The sequence below is a fragment of the Hylobates moloch genome, unplaced genomic scaffold (genome assembly GCF_009828535.3).
Source record: "Hylobates moloch isolate HMO894 unplaced genomic scaffold, HMol_V3 SCAFFOLD_5, whole genome shotgun sequence".
NCBI classification, from domain to species: domain Eukaryota; kingdom Metazoa; phylum Chordata; class Mammalia; order Primates; family Hylobatidae; genus Hylobates; species Hylobates moloch.
The window spans coordinates 52,456,047-52,481,032 of record NW_026652280.1 but is presented as its reverse complement, the minus strand read 5'-3'; the positions used below and the strand labels follow the sequence as shown (position 1 = coordinate 52,481,032).

The following is a 24,986-nucleotide window of genomic DNA, read 5'->3' as shown; positions in this document are numbered from 1 at the left end:
TCTTGTCCTTGCAATAGTTTGCTGAGAATGATGGTTTCTAGCTTCATGCATTTCCCTGCAAAGGACATGAACTCATCCTTTTTTATGGCTGCATAGTATTCCATGGTCTATATGTGCCACATTTTCTTATCCAATCTATCATTGTTGGACATTTGGGTTGGTTCCAAGTCTTTGCTATTGTGAATAGTGCCGCAATAAACATACGTGAGCATGTGTCTTTATAGCAGCATGATTTCTAATCCTTTGGGTATATACCCAGTAGTGGGATGGCTGGATCAAATGGTATTTCTAGTTCTAGATCCCTGAGGAATCGCCACACTGTCTTCCACAATGGTTGAACTAGTTTACAGTCCCACCAACAGTGTAAAAGTGTTCCTGTTTCTCCACATCCTCGCCAACACCTGTTGTTTCCTGACTTTTTAATGATCTCCATTCTAACTGGTGTGAGTTGGTACCTCATTGTGGTTTTGATTTGCATTTCTCTGATGGCCAGTAATGATGAGTCAATTCTTTCTACTGCCAAGAGCCAACCACTCTTTGCTGCCAGGGCTCTGACACCTCACCTGGTAGTTCTCTTGCCTCAGGCCCAGCAATTACAGGGGCAGCTGTGTCATGACAAAACACCGAGGGTAGTTCCTGGGAGAATGCACAGAGCTGACTAGCACACATGTGCTCTCTCACTGGATTCTCAGCTCAGTCCCAGGGGAAAGAAGGGGGAAATATTTTGTCCATAGCTTGTAAATAAGAAATAGAGACTTGGAGAGGTAAACTTGCCCAAGATTACCCAGTAAACATTAGATCCTGGATTGGAATCCAGGGCTTTCACAAATCACACTGTGTACCACATATGCTCCCTCATATTTTTGTGATACAGGCCTAATTTATGTATAAAACTGAGAGATGCAAATTGATTTAAATTACCCTTTTGATTTATACAGTCTCCAGTTTCCTATCTCAAACACACCTAGCAAAGCTTATCCTAAGGAGATAAAATACAAGTAAATTAAATACAAGTATCTTTATAAATGATCATCAAATTTATTGTACGTTTCAAAAATTGAAGAAATTCTTTTAAAAAATCCTATACTGGTGTGAAGTAAATAAAGTGGGATGGAGTTAGCCTTTCCTCCTAGCACTATTTTATAGGATACGGACAATCCACTGTCATGTGTATAAAATGTTCTCTGAAGTTTTGTGGAAATGGGTCATTTCTATTCTTTTTCCTTTGTTGTGCAAAATATGTAAGTTTTTTCCTTCCATAAAATTATCTGAACTGGCTGCTTACATAGCCCCAATCTGTCAGTTTGATTTTAAACTCCTCAATTCATTATTTGCTATAGATTTTTTTTTCAAAAAAGTTATGAGATTATTTGCATATTACATGTGTGGTTTTTTTTAATTGAAGTTTTATCCTTCAGTTGAACCAGTTGTATTCAAATCTGGGTGAGGGTGGTGGGGGTGGTGAGGTGGGAGGCAAAGAGGGCTGTAAATTTTGTAGTATTGTGTTCCATCTTAATGGGGTGGCTCTGGAAGGAGGAGAAGCCAATACCAAACGTGCACAATCCAATTATATTTCCAGGGACATCTAACAGGTATCCTCCAGAATCCTGAATACCTATGGGCTATATACAGTGACTTTTTTTTTAAGCTCTGTTGTGACACTGCTAGATATTATGGGTAAAGAAAAATCAGGCCTGAGTATTAATAGGCTGGCTGATCTTAGTTCTTAACAAGCTCATTGGAAACCCTGGGAAAGTGATAATAGATAGATAGAGAAAAGAGTAATTTCAAAAGGTGAAGAAAAATGTTACAAAATTCAGATCACACATTTGTAATACCTAAGCCTTACAGTGAAAAAAAAAATCAGCTTGTGAGCTCTGCCAACATTTTCCTGGAGCCAGCATGATTGGGCCCAGGTTGCTGTCTCTGGCTTCCAACAATATCCACCCATGCAGACGGCACCATGATTAATACAAGCAGAGCACTCTGTTCTGCACGCATCAGAGCAGTGACATTTTTGCACTGGAAAGTACTATTTGAGCTATAAGCAAAAATGGCAAGGCTAGCTTCAACTCAAGATAGTTCAAACTCCAGATTTTGTTCTGGGCATTCAGATGATGCCTCCATGGATGGTGGAACTGTTCATTTAAAGAATCATGGTGGGTGCATTTTTCCATTTAAAAACATTTGACAGAATTCCATATGACAACATAAACACTTGAAAGAAATGTGGAGTATAGAGGTTCCTTCTGCTCCTGACTCTGGTGATGATATGCTCTTTTGTTCTCTGGCTAGTCCCCAGAGACTTTCACTTAATCCCATATTCAATAGTTCACTGCTTGGGGTGAGGTTGGCACTTCTTTGTACAGGCTTCACCCTACAATGCACACACAATTTGAAATAGATTGCCAGCAGCCCAGGGCAGGAGAGGAAGAGGCCAGACCTGCTGGGCTATTTGTCATCTCAAACATTTCAAGCATCACATGCCACCTCTTTAGCAGGGCACACAGGGATCTGTATCCCCCGGCAAGATGTTTAGTTTTGGTGCATACAAATAAGGTCTGTAATTTATAAACTTGAGGGGACAGAAAGAACAGCCATTGCCTGAAGCTTTTCTTCCTGTGTGTAAGTGGCAGAAAACTCTTCCATAAACATCTTAATGTTTCATCTTGAAGACTGGATAATGTCATGTAATGGAATTAAAATACATACATATTAAGGAAGTTTGCTGGGTAAAGAACAGCTCACAGCCAACTACATTTAGTCGGACTTTGGTCTGCTTTCAGAGGAATGTAAGAGTCTTCGATGTATTTTGTTTTTCTCCAATTTTGGAAAGCCACGAATTTTAGACCTCATTTTTTTTATTCTGGAATCTTTTATAACCACTGTGTGCAAATAGATAGTATTAAAAACACAAATGTAACAAGAAGGAAAGTTTGCTATCAAAACAAAACAAATGGCAGCCACTTTCTTTTGCCTTCTAGGGGAGGGGCAGAATGCCATCTCCAGAAAAAAAAATAATTCTTTAGGAAAATTCCCTGATTCCTTAAAAATTCATTTTGGTTATTAAAGTGAGACTCCTGGTATAGTACAGTTGGGAGAGAGTGGAGAAAAGGAAAGGTATAATGAAATAAGAGGATTTATAGAGTCGTTCACTGCTTTTTTTTTTTTTTTTTGAGAGAGATAAGGTTTAATGACCCTGAAAATAGTAAAGGGAGAAACGATATAAAAAGAGAGGCCTCCCCTACGTGAATATATAAATACAGTAGTCAGTTGGATCCTAAGGAAGGATACAAACAATAAGAAATTCCCTTTTTAGGAAACGAAAAGAAAATACTTGGAACCATGATAACTACTTTCAATATTAAGTTATTTCCAATTCTGCATTATGTTGGACCCCATTCTATCAATCTTCCAATTAACAAAAGTCACTTTGGCTTTATAGTGCCGTGTGAGGGTGGCAAAAGGTTAGGGACCATCTTGGGATTAATATATATCAGAGAGTGTCTTGTTCTAGCAGGTAAAACATGGAGTAGGAATAAGAATGTGGCATAAGCAGAAAATGAAACAGGTGATATCCAGAAGAGCTTATTAGCCCCCAGTAAAGGTGGCATGTAGACGGCACAGGACCTCACAGAGGGTGGGAAAACAGTCTGTTTATTTGGATCTTAAAAAATGGGTACCTCATGAAGGGTGGGAGACTTTTGGATCTGGGCAACAAAGTCAAAAGGAGAAGAACTTGCTGCAACACAGCTATTACTTATTTGCATATTTTAAGTTTTAATTGCTAGGAGTTAACAAGGTAAAATAGCGAGAGGGCTAGCATTTGGACCCTCTCTCTTCCACGTGTAGTAAAGTGACCTTGGCCAGTTGCTCTCCTCTCTGGACTTCCATCTCCTCATGTTCAAGGTGGAAGAAATAATACTAAACTGTTAGGCTTATTATAAAAGTTAAAAGAAATGCTGAATAAATGACGAATATAAATTCACAACTCTTAAGTTATAGTAAAATAAAAATAACTATGATTCTGTTTTTTAAATTTATTTTTTAGAGTCAGGGTTTCCATATGTTGCCCAGGTTGGCCTCATATTCCTGGCCTCAAGTGATCCCCTTGCCTTAGCCTCCCTCCCAAAAGTGTTGGGATTACAGGCATGAGCCACAATACTCGGCCAATATGATTGTTATACCTGTCAGGATGACACTAACCCCCAGAGGCCTAAATCATTCACATTTCCTACATTAATTATTTAATGAAGTGCCTTAACTAGTTGGTGATATTTTAGCATTTATAATTTGACATAAACCTAGCTGTGTTTTTCATTAATTATACTTCACTATATAACCTAAATTATTTTAACTTCTTACATGTATTTATTTGGTTATTGAAAAGGTAAATTCTAAAAAGATTTACTAAATAGGGCTCATTAAACTTATAAATACCGTGACTTCTAGGAGAGCACAAAGTTCAGTAAATATCTTTGTCTTACTAGTGATTATTTTTAATAAGGCCTTACATTTCTGTAGTGGTTTCTGTTTCATGTGTGTGATCTCTTGATTACTCTGATCTTTTTTATTTAGAATTATCTATATTCCAAACATTAAATTCCAGTAGTAGGACCCAATTTTCTAATTACTTTCTTGAAAGTAAAATGGTATGTTACCATTTATTATTGCACCACCCAATCAGTATTTTCATAGTTAGACCAAAGTTTCAAATTCATATACTAACCTATGGGAATGTCACTAGTTGATAACTTGACTGGTAAACTGCACTGACACTTTACCATAACAGCCTTTTTTTTGAAAATTATTCAGTTCAATTTTGTTTAGAAGATTAAGCATCTCTTTGGAGAGCAAAACATCTAGATCAAAACTGACACTGCATTAAATTTACAGGGCGATGCTTTCTGGTTTGCTAGTTACGCTTTAATAATATTTTGTGGCAGTAACAACACACTGCTGTCTGGCATTTTCGTTCTCCTTAGAAAAATAAAGAGAAAGAAAAAGAAAAAAGTAAAATAAATAAATAAACAAAGGGCTTTCCTGTAATAGGGTCAAAGGATTCAACTACTAACAATTCTGTCAATTTTAATGGTGGGACTTTTTCATGTATCGATTTTTATTAAGAAGTGGTTTATTTTGAGGAGGATTTATAGTTCTGCTCTTGTATCTTCACTTTTCTATAGGCCATATGTACTCTTGCGTAAAGTAGCTTTTTAAAAAGGAGTGGTTACTGTGAGTTTTAGAATGTTAAACCTAATATATTGAGATTGACTGAATCTGATGGCCCTGATGATTCTAGGAATGCCTCTCCAGTTTAGTTTATTAAGGCCCTCTGTCCCTCTATCATTTTATTGCAGCCACACTAGGGTGTGGTCTGGAGAAAGGGTACCAAAACTCAAAGCAGATATTTAACATAATCTGCGGGAAAACAAGTTATAACTACTGCATATCATATTACCTTGGGAGCTGCTTTTGAATGATCCATTTTCCTCTCTCCCATAGAGTCCCCAAGACTATCTTAAATATTCCCCTCCTCAACTTTCACTGTCTGCTCCTCTGTCTTGCAAACCTAATCATGCCCCTAAAAGAGAAAATAAAGGGCTTACTTTATTTCCTTATATTGATAAGAACCTGTATATGTTACAGATACTCGAGTGGGAATTAGAGAAAATAAGAGGAATAAAGAGAGATAGAGTAATTTTGAAAACTGTGATTGTTCCTCTGTCCATCCCATTTATTAAATTTTATCGTAATAGGCACTTTTTTATTTTAAAATTTTACTTGGTTTTTACTTATACCATATGTCCTTTTTTTCATACTGACTTTACATTTTCCTTAGAGTTTTTAGCTATTCATTTATTTCTTTTATTTCTTCGAACATTTAAGATGTACTTGAGGTCTTTCCATTTTCAGGTTCTTTGTTTCTAGTTCTTGGGGTAAAAACCAAACTCTGTATTATGTGCGCTGATCTCCCTTCAAATAATTCATATCATTTTATAAGTTTAAATCTTTGAATTATCCCCAGTGAAAGATGGGGATAACTCTTTGTGTACGTTACATATGTCCTTGGCTGTGGAAATTTTTCTAGAATACTTTGCATTTGCTTCTGATGATATCCAGGTATTTCATCAATTTTGGACCGTTTATTATTTTAACTTACCAACATTCTACTAGGGTAGTTGAATTTGTACCCTACATTCATTCATATGGTGTGGAAGTCAGAGGTTCAAATTTCTTAGGGATGCCTCATTTTATTCTTGTGGCCTTTGGCTTACTTGCTAGTGCTGCATCTCTGGGACAGCTGCAGGTTTCTTCCAGGCCCCTTTCACAGACGTGGTCGTGATTTCACATCGTCATACGTATGAAGCCTGTGGCCTGGATTTCTCTTCAAACGTGATGTAAGAATGGTATCAGCTCCTCCTCACATTTTTTACTTTTAACTCCTTTTCTTTTCTAGGACATGATGGTCTTCTATTGTTGTTTCACGGTGAGCTTGAAAACTTTTGTTGTATTTTGCCTGCCATTTTATGTGTTTGGATTTGGGGAAGAAATTCTTTCACATCAGGTCAGGTTGCCAAATTGCCTGGAAATCCTTGTTTATTTTTCTTTAATTATTTTTCCCTTCCAGTAGATTTTAAGCTCTTACTATCAGGAGCAGCCAAAATGTAAAGTGGCATTAGGGTTAAATAAGTAACTGTAGAATAGATAAAGACATATTAATAAATTGATTTATGAAATTGGTACTTCTACTTATTGCTAACTTTTGGACCACCGGTTTTCTTATCATCCTATAATAAAGGCTGTTTATGTTCTCTAATGTACCTTATAGTTCCTTAATATAATTTTGCAGTTATAAAAAGCAATGATCCCACCTGTGACATACTCTTATCTCCCTTTCTCTGGTTCAATAAGCCTGTGAGACAATTGCAAACATTTCTAAGAATTTCTTTTATAAGTCCTCAACATGAAAAAGTGAGAAAATACATGACTTAAAAAAATCAGAATGATAGAAAATTTTTCCAAAAAGCCAGTCTTCTTCCTATACTCATATTAAATACAAAATCAACACTCCTTTTTCACAAGCATGAAGTCTTGATGGATTGAAGATGCCAACCATTATATAGATAGCACAATAAATCTGCTATAAGCTACTGAACATACTCTGGAACATCTATTGAAACATAGCGGCTATATGCACTATAACTCCAGTTTCCAAATTCCTACTATATTAATTCATTGTGACTTTTTTGAATAGACCTGCCTTCTATTGCTACAAAATGAAAATTAAACAGATAATGTGAAAACCAATCTGGGGACTACCTAAATTGAATTGAGCACCACCAGACACAAATTACAGCAAAAGGATCCTGTTCTAATTTGAATACTAGTAAACCAAGCAGCAGGGTCCTAGTTTGCATTTGAGCCAGAAAGAGGTTCAAAATAAACTGTTTTAAGAACATGAATTAAATAATGCAGGAGAACATGGGTTACCATTTTAGCAACAGTGCCTTGAACATGTTAAATGATTTAAAAAGCAATAATTTGATAGGAAGATAATTGGTATTTAAATCACCCTCTATGCCACTCTTTGGCACATAAAAAGTTAATTCGAGAAAAGATTAGGATAATGCCCATTCAAGAATAAATCAGATAATGATGGTTGTCTTAAATTATATTTAGAACTCTCTTGTAGCTACTATCTGCCCTAAGTTTGACAATTAAAAATGATACTAGTAAATTTATTTTTCAGAGGCATGTAATATAATGCACTGGGCTTGGGTCAGCTTCAGGGGCTCCACACTTAATGCTCTTTATAAAATTCTTAATAACATTTGAACCAGAGGCCCTACATTTTTATTTTATACTAAGCCTTACAAATTATACATAATACAATTGGCTGACTGTGCCAAATATAATAAGGCTTATCTCTATATCTGTTCAATAGGAAGCATAATTTTGATCATCTTTCCATGCATAAAGGTCTGAAATGGCTCTCCATTGCCTACCAATGTCAAATAGTAGTAAATGTCAAACATTTTAGCCTGCCATTTAATATCTTCCATGATAGGGTTCCAATCTATGGTTCCATGTTTAGTTTACGTGATTTCACTCTTGCATTTATTTAATGAAGCTGTGTCTATCGAGACTCACCATATGTCAGATACTCTGCTAGGTCCCCCACTAAGTGGGAACAAAAGAGGTTTGACCTTGTCCTATGTCATCTCCATGTTAGAGGTAAACTATAGAACTTGCCATTTCCCAAACACCCCTTGCTTTTTGTTGTCCTTGCTTTTGCCAGTTATGCAGGTCTACTGCTGGTTTGTTCTCAGGTTTATTCACACCCTTATCCTACTTTGCTCTGTGTTAGCAGAAGCTAAATTTTCCAAGTTTGCTTGTGCTCTTTGGTAGGTTTGGTCAGTGCTGGGTATTGATGAACCTTTGGAGGGTAAAAGGAGGGGACTAGCCAGATTCTCCTCTGTTGCTTACCCCCCAGTACCCCACAGGGTCCTGTGGCCTCTCTGTGGACCTAGTTCCCATGAGCCTGCCTCTCCCTTCATGGCTCCAGCTCCCTATGGCCAGCCTCTGCCAACTGGCACTAGTTTCTGGGCTCTGAGAATGATTTACTTCCACTGTCCTTCCACCCCTGGTGGCCTCTTGGTCTTGTTCTTCTTGGGGTACCTCGCCATCCACTGTTAGGCTCCTCAGCTCTCTAGCACCTTTGTAACCAGAGTAGTTTCTCTTTCTCTGACTGGATTCTGTTCTTCTGAAATAGTCCTCCTCTTTATCTAGCCTTCCATCATTGATACACATCGGTGTTTCATTCACTCTTCAGGGCACAAGTCTAATCCACCTTGTTATAAAGGTTTCCCTGGCTTCTTCCCCAGCCCTGAACTATAAAACTGGAAATGATCTAGACTTAATATTTGAAATTCCCTAACAGTTTGCTTATAGTTCTCTTGTGATATTTAAAATGTTCTAACTCATTAGATAATGACTTATGTAGATATAACTGCTGTCCTTGAGCACAGGGACACACTCTAGCATAAATGAGCAATCACACTTATAATGTGAGATTTATCCTAAGAAAATATTTCACTTGAAGGTGCTCAATAAATATATTGTTGCATTCCTCTAAGTGGTAAATATTAGACATTTTTTTCTCAATTCAAAAACTTCATTGTTTCTTTTGGAGAAATCACGAAAATATCTGTATTATCCTCATAAATACAGTGTTGAGAAATTAGCTGCCAGGACAAAATGAACTGTGCATTTTTCATATAAAAGTGACATTATTGCTAGAGGACATACAAATAATGAGCAGGCATTAATATAATAACAAAGGTCCTGGGGGGGATCCCTATTTTCATGATTCCAAGGCTTCATCAATTATAGACATCTTCACAATGAATTAGTATAGTCTCTCATCTTCCCCTTTTCCCTGCTGGTATATATCTACGTGTGATATATTTTATTACCAATAGGCCTTCTACATATTTGCAGTCTTTTCTATTTGATGGTAATGCTGTTCCTTCTTACCATTATGTATAAGTGTGACTGTTAGGATGAATGTTGACTCAACAGCTTTTTCCGTATTGCCCAGTGTGAAGATTGTTCTTTGATTGGACTATAGCTGGGCTTTTGAGAGGCTGTGACTGTTTGTAGCTCTAGATCTTAAACTAATAGTGAGCTTGTGAAGTCTCTGTTCTGAGAAAAGTTCTTCCTTTGTGGATTTCAATGCACCAGCCTCGTTTCCTTGTGTCTGCCACTTCCTCGCAGTCTGCAGTAAAGCTTTGTTGTTTGAAGCCAGGATGTAGAATATCCTTAAAGCCTTCCTTCTGGCATAATTGTTGGCATTTCTCTCACTTCAGGATGCTGTACAACCAGGGTTGTCAACAATTTCACGATTTGTTAGCTCCAGTGGATTCGTGATGAACATTGAAGACAGACCATCTAGTTGCCAAAAGGCTTTTCCTTAGCAACTTCTTGGTAATATTTACATTGCTGATGAAATGCTTTAATAGGGGACATAGGATGTGCCAGGGGTCGAAGTTGTAGGCTTGTGTGTCCACATGTGTGACTTGTAACTAAGTTGACACTCTGCCTTACACACAGACCAGTTCTCCTTGGCCAGATGTGCAGCCTCACTTGGACCCAAACCTGATGAGATCCAGAAAATCAGGTCAGATCATCCTGACAGATAGCTTCTTTCCTAACGGATACAAAAGGCTTTGTTGCTCCAGTAATCCAAGCCTTGGCAGAAGACTTTAGTCCAGTTTATGGCTTTAAAGTAACTGCTAGAATTAATGGAAGCACAGAAGTATGCTCTATTAAGACTTATTGGTCCAGTAGGGGCTTCTCTTTCTGTTTGAGAAGTACAATCCAACTCTGGGTAGATCCTTGCAACTCAAAGTATGGGGGACAAGCCGCAGCATGATCACCAGGAACTCATTAGTTACGAAGAGTCTCAGGTTACATTTCAGGATCTACCAAATCAGAATCTGGACTTCAGCAAGACTTAAGTAGTTTGTTTGCCTGTTGAAATGTGAGAAGCATTGGCCTAAATCACCAAGTGACTAGAGCAGAATCAGCACCAGGGCATCCTCTAATTGGCAATGGGAATTTTGTACTTGTAGGTGAATATGTAGCTGGATGAAGAAGCTGGAATTCACACTGATCTGCCTCACAATGTTCTGAGAACTCCAACCACAATGACATGCAAGGCCACAGTGGCTTGGAAGAGCAGAGCATATGTTCTGGAAGGGCATTGCTATAACTGCTTAACAGGATGTAGTTATCCCGTTGGAGTGCTGGCCTGGCTGAGGGATTTTCCAGGATCTCCTAAGGAGACAACTCAGGATAAGAATGATGCCACCGCTGGGATAACAAGTTAAGCTAGTGCATTGGTAGTGCCCAGCTGATGGTGCCAGGGGTTGGGCAGTGCAGGTGCTGGGTCAAAGCGAGGAAGTGAAACCCTTAGACTGAGTAGCCCAGACTGTAAAACACAATGTGACACACTGAGGTGACATCAGCAGCAAGTATGTAGTCAGGAACGGGTAAACCTGCAGTGTGACCAGAGAGAAGATGGCATAGCCTAAACAGGAAAGTTCCTAGGGGTAATGGAGAGGGGTCATCCAGGGGCTGATGCTGAGAGGCTGCTGCAGGAAGGAGAGTCAAGGTCGCCATTCCATGAGATTGACGTATTCAGTAGCCACTCCTGCTGCACTCTCTGTGGTTCCCCTACTCCCCCGCAACCCCCTGCAATAAGCTATTTGTGGCTTCTGACATTCAGTACCTCTTTAAACAGTATTTTGCTTACTTTTTGTGACTATTTATATATATATATATTTGTGACTATATATAGTCACAAATATATATATATATTATATAAAGTAGCAGCATTACATTTTCTGTCTCTTTGGGTTCACATTTATTATTTCATCTTTTCTTATTTTTTGTAATCTTAGTTGCACCCTACAAATCTATGAGGAGGTGCAGGCATCATTAATCTTTGATAAGTAGCAACAAAGCTATAACTGAGACACAGAACAACTTGTCTCACCTAAAGTAGCATATATTTGGCAACAAAGTTAAGAACAGGACAAAGAAATTCATATTTTATCCTAGCACATTTGATATGACAACTAGCTGTTTACCATGCACTTCAAATGTGTGAAACTTTATGAGACTAACATCCTTAAGTTATAAAGCATGGAAGCAACTTTCTCCCAAGGGATATGTTATTTTCAAAACTGTGATTTATTTTGGTCAGCTTAGCATGAAGGATCTCTCGTCAAATTCATTTTCTTTTCTTCTTTATTATTTACCCCAAATATCTGAATCCACATGAATACCATCTATGGAGTAACTGACATAGTCTTTAATGGCTGGTATGAGTTTTCAAACAAAAACAAAACTATAAAAATGTTTCAAGTTAATGAGAGTGCCTTTAAAATTATTAGCATTTAAAAAATAGCCTGGGGGTAAAAGGTTTGTGTGTTTATAGAGTTAAATAAAATGGAATCTACTAATGTTATCCTTCCCCTGTCTGTCAAATTGTGACTTTCTCTAGGAGATGAGGATGACAAAATGTTCCCATCCTCCTGACCACCTGTCTTCCCCTACTCCAAGTCCTGGCATTGACATAAAGCCATCAGCCTGTCTAGGGTGCGGGGGTTTGATATTGGTATTCTATTTATATAAAACACATGATATTTCCTAGCTTCACAAAATTAACAAAGCTTATACTTTATTTTTTAATATATTGCTGAGGTTAGGAGAGTATGTCAATATGTTAGATTATATATATAATCTTAATAAAAATAAACAATATTAACTTACGTATAATTATAAAATATACATTATAATTATATAAATATATGATATATAGTTTATGTATATCTATATATCTAATATATAAATTTTATATTTTATATATTGAAAAGACAGTAACATATAAGGTTTAACATGTATAGTATAGTCATCAAATAGGAAAAATATAATGCTTTAAAGAAAATGTTTCTCCACTATGTTTTTCTTTTTTTTATGTGTAAAAGCTAGGAAATAGAGACTGTAGATCACTGATAAAGAAAAATGAAATGCTCCTAAATTGGTGCAGCCATTGCCTCTTTGACTAGCATATATTGCAGCTCTTATGAAAGGGTTTTGGGGGTTGCTTTGTTTTTTTTTTTTTTTTTTTTGGCTGACACATTTCATTAGTTGCAAGTAGCTCCAGTGGTGGGCTGATATTTGTCACGCTCAGTTTACAAACTTTTCCAACCAGATAGCAAACATACTAAATTTCCACTGCTTAAGAAAGCAAAGTACTCAAGATACACATACACACACACACACACACACACACAAAGAGGGGGACAGAGAAGAAAAAAGAAAGCCTTATTTTCAGAAAGATACCAAAGAAGGAAAAATAAAACAAATTCTAGGCTGCCAACTGGTCTTATCTGTAAGTATCATTATTCTTTCCTAGGTTCTGATTCAGTGTTGAGAAAATGCATTCTGACTCCAAGTAGTCTGACATTCTTACAAAATTAACTTTATCCACTTGTAGGTGGAATTCATGTGAACACAGTTTATTGGATCATAATAACACATAATATTAGACTGTACCAGAAACACTTTGTTTTTAACAAAACTTAAAAATCTCATTTGCCAGCATCAATTACCTACAATGAAGTATCTTTTCCACACACATGCTCCCAGATGTACAAAACTTCTTACATCTCCTATTAGACATGGAAAACGTTCACTCTTCTCGTATGTACTGTGTAAGGTGACTAAAATTGATTACACAACACCTAAATATTAAAAAAATCTGCCAGATTTAGGGATATTTTAATGGCACCTAAAAGACTGTCATGAATGCCAGGATCCGTGGAGCAAATTATTAAACTCTAGGAGCTCAAACCATTTGAACATCTGTGTGATCCCCATGCCCCCTTGATCCAGGTTGTGATAAAGATGTGAAGTGCACAGAGCTGAAACCCGAGTAGCCATTGGAGGCTGTCCTGCCATGGTAACATAATTTACCGTGTCATTACCATTGTTATCACATCCTCCACTTCAAAGCACATGGTATCCAGGTGATAAATTACTGAATCTGACATTTCTCAACATTCATAAAGTACTTTGATAAAAAGAACTTGGTTTCCTTACCTAAATGTGCAATTTCAAGACAATAGGCTCTCTGAAGAGGATTAAATTCCTGAGAGTTTAGTTAAATGAGACATAATTAGAAATTTTAGGCTATTTCTGATATGGGACAATTCCAGAAGCTGTAGCAGTAACTCTATCCTGTTTAATTTAATTTAAAGGACTGACTTGTTATTAATGAATGTGTGTGTGTAAGTGTATGTGTGTAGTATTGGTCCATTTTAGTAGGTTCAGTTTTTTTCTAGGTTACTAAGTTTCCACTTAAAACTTATTTTCAAAGGAGAAACTCTTTAGAATTCTTGGAACACTTTGGTGCCTGACCAATAAGCAAATCCTGGTATAGGTGTGGGCCAGTGTGGCAAGAGAGAGCCAAAGGAGTTCAGAATGAACTTCCACAGTCCCTAAGCCTATACTTCCCTACCAACTCCTATTGACAGCAGCTAGGTTTTCATTAGTGTATACCTGAATAAGTCCAGAACAGACCATTCTATCCACAGCTTACACGAGGGACTCCTGGTTTTCCTCTGCATAATCTTGAGGTCTTACAACTTAAATTCAGCATATGAATCCTCCGTGTAAGCTTTGAATCCTATGCATCTCTTCATCCACGATCAGGCCAATAAAGTGTTTGACAGAAAGCTTAGGACAGAGGTTGTTCCATATTTTCTGCACATGATGAGAAAAGGAGACGGGTGCTACATGTCCAATGAGCTGAACGGGGAGAATAATCAATCATTTAACCGCACATTTAGCTCTTTAGAGAGGTGATCTGTCAAATGGACTCCAGTGGCTTTAATACATAGCATAACTGTAAAAATTGATCAGGGAGTTCTCACTCTAATAGAAAAGGCAGTCCATCTATGTTTTACACTGTGTTCTTATAAGGTGCATAAAATTCTGAATTTATAGCTTCACATGGTTCATTTAACCCACCAAGCTAGAGTTTATTGACTCTGTGTGGAAACTTTGGAACAATTTTTGTTATAGTCATTGGTGGTGCTAGTGGGTTTTTCTTTCTTTTTCTTTATTAATGTTTAGAGTCAATCACATTGATAGAAGAAAACAATTATAATTTTAATTAGAACATAAATGAAAATTAAGGAAAATTCCAAATGGCTTAAATTTTAGTTTAAATACTCTTCAAATTCTCTTGGAATGCCTTAAGCTAGTGACTAAATGTTTAGACTTTAATATACTTGCATATATTTTATTCTATAGTTTTTCTTTTCTGTATGTTCACTTAGTGTCCCCCAAAATGGTAGAAATGCATTGGTGAGAAAGAAAAATACCCTTTATATCTGAATCTTCCATAGCACTCAGTGCAGTGCTTAATAAAACCTTGTTAAATCGGAGTCTTGAAAAAAAGATTCTGTTTCCTAATAGAGAAATATTGTGGGGGAGGGTGCCTATGTCTGGATGTGTTTTTGCAACTAAGAAATAAACTTCTTTCGGGAATGTGGGGGAATGATGAAGTGATTTCATCTCTATGAATTCTGTATATCTTTTTTATCTACACCTCTGAAATGTAATACTGTGAGGAAAACTTATAACTTGCTAATTATAAGTAGGTAAATAATGTGTATTGCTCATATAAAGACAGAAAAATATACAAATTGTATTAATTTGTTCTCACACTGCTATAAAGACATAACCGAGACTGGGTAATCTATAAAGAAAAGAGGTTTAATTGGCTCACAGCCTGTGGGCTGTACAGGCTTCTGCTTCTGGGGAGGCCTCAGGAAACTTACAATCATGGTGGAAGGTGAAGGGGAAGCAAGCATGTCTCCATGGCAGGGGCAAGAAAAAGAGAGCATGAAGGGGAAGGTGCCACACACTTTCAAACACTAGATCTTGTGAGAACTCTATCACAACAACAGCAAGGGGGAAGTCTGACCCCATGGTCCAATCACCTCCCACCAGATCCCTCCTCCAACACTGAGAATTACAATTTGACATGAGATTTGGGTAGGGACACAGAATCAAACCATATCAAACATGGTAGAAGGAATTCATTATTTTATCCATTATTGTTTCTCTAAGAGAGAAACAGGGTAACAGAGTGTGACATACAGCCAGCCTGCATGCTAGCACGAGTGGAGCCCATCTATTCCCAACTGAGGTTCATTATGAGCATTTTCTTTAAGTATCACCATGACCAGCTCTAGTCACTCTATAAAATGCTTCACATTTCATGGTAGTTTTGTTCTACACAGCCTCTGCAAACATGGAATTAATGAATACTGAACCATTGCACTTAGGGGAAATATATACATGTGTATGTAAAGTATATATACATATATCTCACATATATTATAATCTTAAATCTTAAAAACATCTTAAAAACAAGATTGTCCTGGTAGATACTATTTTCTTTATTACACAAGAAAAAACAAGGTTCAATGGTGTTATGTGACTTGCCTGAGGCTTCCCCACTAACAGGGATCAGAGATGGAACTCAAGCTGTCCAGATGGCCCCAGAGCAGAGTCTTCTTGCGCTACATTGGACTGTCTCTTCCATCTGCATCCTCTTGTCATCTCTGTATAAAGAGCTGAAAAAGGGTGGCAGAGCGTGGCCTTCTTTAGCTTCAGCTAGGAATGTACACAACTGGACAACACAAATTTTTGCCACTCTGCACACATCCACTTTTGACCATCAAAGTGCCATAAATATTGATTTTAGGGTTACATATAAGGTTTTGTGAGTGGGTGAATTTGCAGATATAGAATTCATTAATGAGGTTTACTGTATTTTTAAATCTCACATCAGCAAAGTCATTTATGGTTAGGACCAAATACTGAGTAGCTCAGTTCCTAAAGCCATGAACAATGTCCTGTGCATGCTTGGGGTCCCACAGGTATTTGTCTCCATCATCAGCTTGTGGCGATGAGTGGGTGTACTCTGAAGCCCTCCTATGGTCTAATAATGGCAGAACTGTTTATACTGTAAACCATATTTCATCCTCATTGCCTACCAATATTTACCAAAAGGGATGATGGACTTTCTTCTTTGAAAATACTGGGAAGCTTGCAATGCACATTACATACTGTCTTTTTACTCTAATTATGGAGCTAGTAAAAGATAAATGGAGGATGATACTTTGTGGAAACTTGAGTGAAAATTCACAGATTCTGATAATTGCACCCAGATTTTCTTAGAATTGTATTATAAAGTATAGGATACCATTAGTTCAATAACATGACTCTAAAATCACAATATCTAGAATTTCTCTTCACTATTTTAAAAATCCTCTTTGATGATATAACATTTCCTATTTTTTTTTTACTTTATCAAATTAGCACAATCTAGTGGTTGTTACATTAAGGTACCCTGTATAAATTTAAAAAAAATTATATCTGCCATCCTAATACCATATAGATGAAAAACATTAAAAATCATGTCATGAACCTATAAAACATTTATGAATATTAAACATCATATTAATTTTCTATTAGTCCTGTAACAGACAATCACAAACAGTGGCTTAAAATAGCACAGATGTATTATTCTACAGCCTGGAGATCGGGAGTCTACCCTGAGTGGGCAGGGTTGTGCTGCTTCTGGAGGTTCTCAGGGAGACTGTGTCCAACTCTGACCTTCTGTAACTTCTAGAGGAGGCCTATATTCTCTGGCTCACAACCCTCTTAAAATCTGGCTATCCCACTGCTCTCACTTGTGCTTTTCATTCTCACATCTCTTTGGATTCTGACCCTCCCAACTCTCTCTCAGGAGGACCCTTGTGATGACATGGAGTCCACCTAGATAATTCAAAATAATCTCCCCATCTGGGGTCCCTTGCTTAATCACATCTGCAAAGCCCCTTTTCCCATGTAAGATTGCAGAGTCACAGGTTCTGGGGGTTAGGATGTGCATATCTTTGGGGGCCGTTATTCAGCCTACCACAAAGGTATAACAGGTCCAAGTTCTATAGAGGGTTCAAAGATAATTGATGCATGGTCCTTGCCCTTAAAACCTGTAATCTAGGCAGGAGTTGGTGAATACTACAATGACCATAAAACAAGGTAGAGGAATTTTCATGTCATATGGGAGTTCAGAAAAGAAAGAGATGGGTCATTAACTGACCAAAGAATGGTTTAACCTGTGTATCTCCACAAGGCAATATATGCCTTTGTTCATACTCATCTCTCATCTGGAAATGCCATTTCCTCCTCTTCTACTTGGTTAACTCTTACTTAGCCTTTGAAATTCAAGTCTTTTCTTTTAGGACATGTTCCTGGATGCCCAAGCAGAGATGGTAATTTCGTCACATTGTTTTTGAAAAATAGCTTATGTATATCTCTCATTAGAAAGAATGCTTGTCTTCTATAAAACTCTTCCAGCTTTTTAAGAATTTTACTTTTATATTCTTTGGCACCTCATGCTGAGTTGCATATAATAGGCATTCAGTGAATACTTGATGAGTGAGTTAATGTGGGTAGGCACTGTGTACAGAAGGCATAGGTGGCCAAATGTGTAATTTGGTGTGTTGAGGATGTCCTGCACAGTGGAAAAGTGAGCCACGCACTGGAACGAGGGGCAAGTAGGTCTTTTCAAATAACTAGTTATCAGGGAGATCTGGAAAGAAGATGGGAGAAATGGCAGAATGCAGCTCAACTGTCAAGCCTGGGTGACCAGGCAAATGGTCAAGTCTTTAACAGAAATGAAACATAAATACCCAAGGGAATGGCAGGTAGTACAGAAGTGATCTATGTTTCACTTCAGGCTCCATGAATCTGAAGAATTTAAGGCAACAGCTCACTGACATGACCAAGAAATAAAGAAATGGAATTTAGAAGAAAAATGAAGGTCATGTTTGAGGTTAGTTTCCCTAGGAGTGATAGTACAAGCCATAGGGATGGCTTAAAGGAAGAGGTAGACAAAAAGAGAAAAAGAGAAGATAAAAACATCTGGGGCAGAATGTTGGTGAATATATTCAGAGGGACCCTAGGTGGGGGCACTTTTTAAAGAATCAGTTCCAGCCTAGCCAACACAACAAGACCTCATCTCTACAAACAATTAGAAAAAACAGTTTGCTGGGCATGGTGGTAGCTGCCTGTAGTCCCAGCTACCCAGCTACTCAGGAAGCTAAGGTGGGATCATTTGAGCTCAGGTGTTCAAGACTCCAGTGAGCTATGATGGTACCACTGCACTTTAGCCTGGGTGACAGAGTGAGACCCTGACTCAAAAAAAGAAAAAGAAGAAAAGAAAAGAAAAAAAGAATCAACATAAGATGAAGGCTGCAGCAGTTTTTCTCAGATGATGGTTTCTCTGCTTGCAGGAGAACAGGAAAGTGTTCCCCTCTCTGAGATGCTAGATGGCAGAAAGCAGTGCACCTACCTTACATTATTGTTCTTTGAGTACGGAACTTGTCTCCCATCCCAACCCTCCTAGATAGTATGTTTCTTGAGGGTGGGGGCTTTGTCTTTTTGTATTTATGTTTCCTGGGTGTTGAACTCACCTCTTTATATTTAGTATATTTATTAATCAATGGAGTAATAAATGAAAGAGTCAGATGTTGTGGTATTTCTTTATTTCATAATATATCCAGTTTCTCCTAAAGTTTGCCTTAAGGTCCTGGAATGAAGAAAAAATGTTACAAAGCAGCTTAAAAATACTGGGCATAGCCAGAAGCTAAAAGCACACCTTGTGTTAATTCTGTCTTGTTTGCAAAGTGGAACTGCATGAAAATAGTCAGAATCCTGCTGAACTGAAACTTCCTGCTACATGACATTCCTTAGGTTCAAGTAAAGGACAGAAGCCTGCACTTAATTAAAAACATAAACCCAAGCTTTCTATCTCCAAGATGAGACTTAATTCTAAAGTCACCTGCGACATGTTTATCAGCTAGTCTGACTAAATGTTTCCCCTGAAGGTAATTGGTACCTAAGACACTAGAAATGTAGCCCTAACAAAAGATCCACCAAATTCCCCTAAAAGTGTACCTAAAAAACATATTAAGTACAAATGCATCCCATAAGACAAGATTTCAAAAGTCTCAGGACAAACGGCATCCACATATGTGAAGTTATTTAGATAACAAAAATTTGCTTTTAGTACTGTCAAAATAACAGATATTTGAGAAATTCATCAAAATGTTCATATTTTATACTTAAGCATAAAAGAAATTGTAATATACTAACTTCAATGAGTTTTCCTATCAGATAATTCTCAGATTTAGTATTGATTTATCTAAAGAACAATATTATATGGAAAAACATACAATGTACAGATTATGTTTCTACCACACCCAAGTAAGTACAAACTCCTTATAATGCTGTGTCCCACAAGTGAGTTTTATGACAATGGCCATCCACCTGGCCGATCAATCTTTTTGGGGGCTTCTCCCATCCTCAGTGTAGCACTTACCTTGCCTCAACACTGTGCACAACAAAACTAAAAAATAAAATTAATGACTGAATTACACTGTTCAGGAACTGGGATTAATTTATCAAAGCAAGGCAATTTCTAAGTAAAACTCTTGGGCAAAAATTTCAAAAGCTTCTCACAGTTGGTTTCCACTGTCATTTACTTGAAGTTTTATCAATACACAAGGAAAAGATAAAACTTTGGGCATTTTTCTACCTGAGAGAGCAAGGTGACAGTATAAGAGGAACCCACTAAGCCTTTGATAGGTCCAGCTGAAAGGGCACTCAAGCACAAGAAAATTTTCTCTAAATGCTTACTTGGTGTGCTACGTGCAATTTGTTAGGTTTAAATCCTTATAGGAATGAGGAGATTTTCACAAATCTTTTAGCGAATAGATATTTTTCAGGGTAAGACAACATCATGTTTCTTTGATAGGTGTGTTGGATCTTATGTTAGACAGGTTATTAAAGTATAGGGTATTGCTCATTTCAACCCAAATGATGAAGGATCCATAAAGAAATATATAATCCATATGAAGAGATAGCCATAAGGAAAGTTAATACATTTAATCTGAAGAACTATATATATATATATATGTAGATAGATGGATAGAGATATACAGATAAATATGCACACTCATCAACTCCTATTTAACTCAACATTAAGCTTGTTTAAATAGGCATTGGAAGGGAGGCAATGCAGTGTTCTTTCTAATTGCCACTTATTCCCATATCTACAATTGTGAAGGGCTTATTATTGATTACTAAAATTTAATATGAATTATACTTTTTGTTGTCATTAATTGTTTAAGGCACATTCTGCAGGAGATCCAAATCCATGAAAACTTTGGGTGGGATGAAGATTTTACTTTTGTATTACAAGGCTGATGTTCTTTAACATATGATTGGATTGCCTCTGAACATGTCTTTTCACAAGATAAATTTAAAATGTTAATTTTCCCCTGCATGTTATAAAAATAGGCCTCATAGCAAAACAGAGCAATTTGCTAAATGACTAATTTATCCAAAGCCAATTCACTACAAACCAATTTGTCAAATGACCAATTTGCCATTTTATCCAACATTTTTTTCAGTGTTAATTTCATCATGTCTTCCCTGCCTCCTTTTCCACTGACTTATTCCAAATTGGGTGAATATTCATTTGGCATGTTTCAAAATGCAGATGCCTAGAACTCTTGGAACATCTGCTTCTAGTCTTCTCATGGGCCCTGTTCCATCTGGGTTCTTATGTCTACCCTCATCTCTGTCTGCAACAACATATCCTGGGTCTTGTTTAAAATATTTGTATAACAGTTTAACAGGAGGGAATGTTGAATTTTATTGAAAGCCCTTTCTATATCTATTGAGATAATCATGTAGTCTGTGGTTTTAGTTCTGTTTATGTGATGAATCACATTTATTGATTTGTGGGTGTTGAACTAACTTTGCATCCAAAGAATAAAACCTACGTGATTGTGGTGGATTAGTTTTTTGATGTGCTGCTAGATTTGGTTTGGTAGTATTTTGTTGAGGATTCTTGTATCTATTTCATCAGGGATATTGGGCCAAAGTTGTTGTTTTTTTTTTTTTTTTGCTTGTGTCTCTGCCAGATTTTGGTATCAGAATGATGCTGGCATCACATAACGAGTTAGAGAGGAGTTCCTCCTCTTCGATTTTTGGAATAGTTTCAGTATGATTGGTACCAGCTCTTCTTTCTATATCTGGTAGAATTTGGCTATGAATCCATCTGGTCTAGGGCTTTTTCTTGTTGGTAGGCTGTTTTATTAGTGATTCAATTTCAGAACTCATTATTGGTCTGTTTAGGGTTTCAATTTTTTCTTGGTTCAATCTTGGGAGTTTGTATGTTTCTAGGAATTGATTCATTTCTTGTAGGTTTTCTAGTTTGAGCTCATAGTGGTGTTCATAACACTCGCTGGGTTTTTTTTTTATTATTATTATTTCTGTGGGGTTGCTGGTAATGCCCCCTTTGTTGCTTCTGATTGTGTTTGTTTCAGTCTTCTCTCTTTATTCTTTATTAGTCTAGTTAGTGATCTACCGATCTTATTTATTCTTTCAAAAAATCAACTTTTGGTCTCATTGATCTTTTGTATGGTTTTTTGGTCTCAATTTTGTTTAATTGAGCTCTAATTTTGGTTATTTCTTTTCTTCTGCTAGCTTTGGGGTTGATTTGCTCTTGTTTTTGTAATCTCACATCCCATGTGATATTAGGTTGTTAATTTGAGACCTTTCTAACTTCTTGATGTGGGCTTTTAGTGTTATAAATTTTCCTCTTAACACTGCTTTAGCTGTGTCCAGAGATACTAGTATGCTGTATCTCTATTTTAGTTTCAAAGAATTTCATTAGTTTCAAAGAATTTCTTGATTTCTGCCTTAATTTCATTATTTACCCAAAAGTCAATCAGGAGCAGGTTGTTTAATTTCCATGAAATTATATGGTTTGGAGAGATCTTCTTAGTATTAATTTCTATTTTTATTGCACTGTGGTGTGAGAGTACGGTTGGTATGATTTTGATTCTTATCTTATTGGGAATTGCTTTATGGACAAGCATGTGGTCAGTTTTAAAGTATATGCCATGTGCAGATGAGAAGAATGTATATTCTGTTATTGTTGGGTGGAGTGTTCTGTAGATGTCTGTTGCGCCTATCATATCCAAGAAGAAAACCTAGGAAATACCATTTTGGATATAGGCCCTGGCAAAGATTTTATGACAATGACTCCAAAAGAAATGGCAACAAAATAAAAAACTGACAAGTGGAATCTAATTAAACTAAAGAGCTTCTGCAAAGCAAAATAAAAAACTGACAAGTGGAACCTAATTAAACTAAAGAGCTTCTGCACAGCAAAACAAATGATTAACAGAGAAAACAGACAACCTACAGAATGGAAGAAAATATTTGCAAACTATGCATCCAACAAAGGTTTACTATCCAGAATCTACAAGGAACTTAAACAAATCAACAACCAAAAAACAAATAACCCCATTATAAAAGTAGGCAAAAGACATGAACAGACACTTCTCAAAAGAAGACATACAAGTGGTCAATAAACATGAGAAAATGCTCAAAATCACTAATCATCAGAGACTTGCAAATCAAAACCACAATGAGATGCCATCTCACACCAGCCAGAATAGCTATTACCAAAAAGTCTAAAAACAACAGATGTTGGCAAGGTTGTGGAGAAAAATGAACACTTATACATTGCTGGTAGGAATGTAAATTAGTTCAACCACTGTTGAAAGAAGTTTGGAAACTTCTCAAAAAACTTAAAACAGAACAACCATTTGACCCAGCATTTCAATTAATGGGTATATACCCAAAGGAATATAAATTCTTCTACCATAAAGACACATGCATGTGTATGTTCATTGCAGTACTGTTCACACTAGCAAAGACATGAAATTAACCTAGATGTCCATCAGTGGTGGACTGGATAAAGAAAATGTGGTATATATACAGCATGGAATACTACACAGCCATAAAGGAGAACAAAATCATGTCTTTTGCAGTAACATGGATGGTACTAGAGGCCATTATCCTAAGCAAGTTAATGCAGGAACAGAAAACCAAATACTGCATGTTCTCACTTATAAGTGGGAGCTAAACCCTGAGTACACATAGACACAAAGTTAGGAACCATAGACACAGGCCTACTTGCAGGTGGAGGGTGAGAGGAGGGTAAGGGTCTAAAAACTACCTATCGGGTACTATGATCATTGCCTGGATGATGAAATAGACTGTACACAAAACCTCCATGACACACACCCCTGTAACAAACCTGCACATGTACCCCCTGAACGTAAAATGAAAGTTGGAAAGAGAAATATATATATTTGTATAACAGTTCAAAGTGAATTTTTCTTTTGACAAATTACAATTCAAGGGACTAAAAATTTGGTGATTTGGCCTTTGCCAAAAGTTTGGGGATATTTGTTTTCTGCAAATTGACTTGCAATCCTAAAACTATCCAAGAAAAATGAAGAATAATAGCCATTCCTAATTGAGTATTTACTTTATATCTGGTACTTCATAAGTATCATCTCACTGAATTCCGACAGTAATCAAAAGAGTTTTCTAACAGATAAGGAAACTGAAGAGTAAAATAATTAAGTAATTGTCTAAGGTGACAGTGCTATTAAGTAGCAGAACTAGGACTTGAATCTAGCTTATTTGATTCTACAGTGGGAGTGCTTAATATGAAACTAAAACACAATCTGAAAGTGTTTTTAATAAAGGTGATAGTTACTTTAAAAAAACACATACACATAAAATACTTTTTGATTTTTTTCTTTAGAGAAAGTGAGTATGCCATATACACTTTCAGAGATTTAAAGCCTTAATGAGTACTCAAATGAATCAGATAAGATTCTAACCTGTTTCTTCAAGGGTCTCTATAAAGTAAGGTAAGTTGTCAGATTATGAGGTGTGGATAATTTTGCTTAACTGAAATGTGGGGCTCTTACATGAGGTGGTTTCTTAAATTTTCTAAAAAAAATTAAATGAAACAGAAAGCAGTACCCTAAAACATGATTTATGCACAACAGAATGGCTTTTATGTATAGACATATGAAGCAAGAATTGAAGTGTGTGTTATACTGTCTTGAAAGTCAACCTATAAAGACAGTAGGGGCTCCTTTGCTTTCTACTGTATGAATATAATCATATAATAATAAAACTACGGAACACTTATTAGGATATCTGAAAGTTAGCATTCTTAAATTGGACTCTATTCTCTTTCCTAGAGCCTCTTCTAAAAATTTGTTTATTGACATCAGAAATGTCAGCATGAAGCTAGTAGGAAAAGAAGAAAAAAATAATTTAAAAGGTGTCAAGAAGCATATTTCTGTCTTGTCATCCTTGTTGACAGTATCTGTGACTTTCAACGCTCATCTGGACCCAACATTAGCAGAAGCACTAGCAAAATCACCTTT

At 36.7% G+C, this 24,986-nt stretch overlaps 1 protein-coding gene and 1 long non-coding RNA gene across 4 annotated transcripts in view; both read right to left on the bottom strand.

The window, feature by feature from the left end:
- Positions 1–24,986, bottom strand: part of CHST9 (carbohydrate sulfotransferase 9) — a 287,688-nt gene that overhangs the window by 157,043 nt on the left and 105,659 nt on the right. The window lies entirely within an intron of this gene.
- On the bottom strand, positions 3,844–10,561 carry LOC131383460 (uncharacterized). Its single transcript, XR_009213500.1, has 3 exons — positions 9,541–10,561; positions 5,462–5,584; positions 3,844–3,897 (listed from the first exon to the last, which is right to left on the bottom strand). It is a non-coding gene; the product is annotated as an uncharacterized LOC131383460 (long non-coding RNA).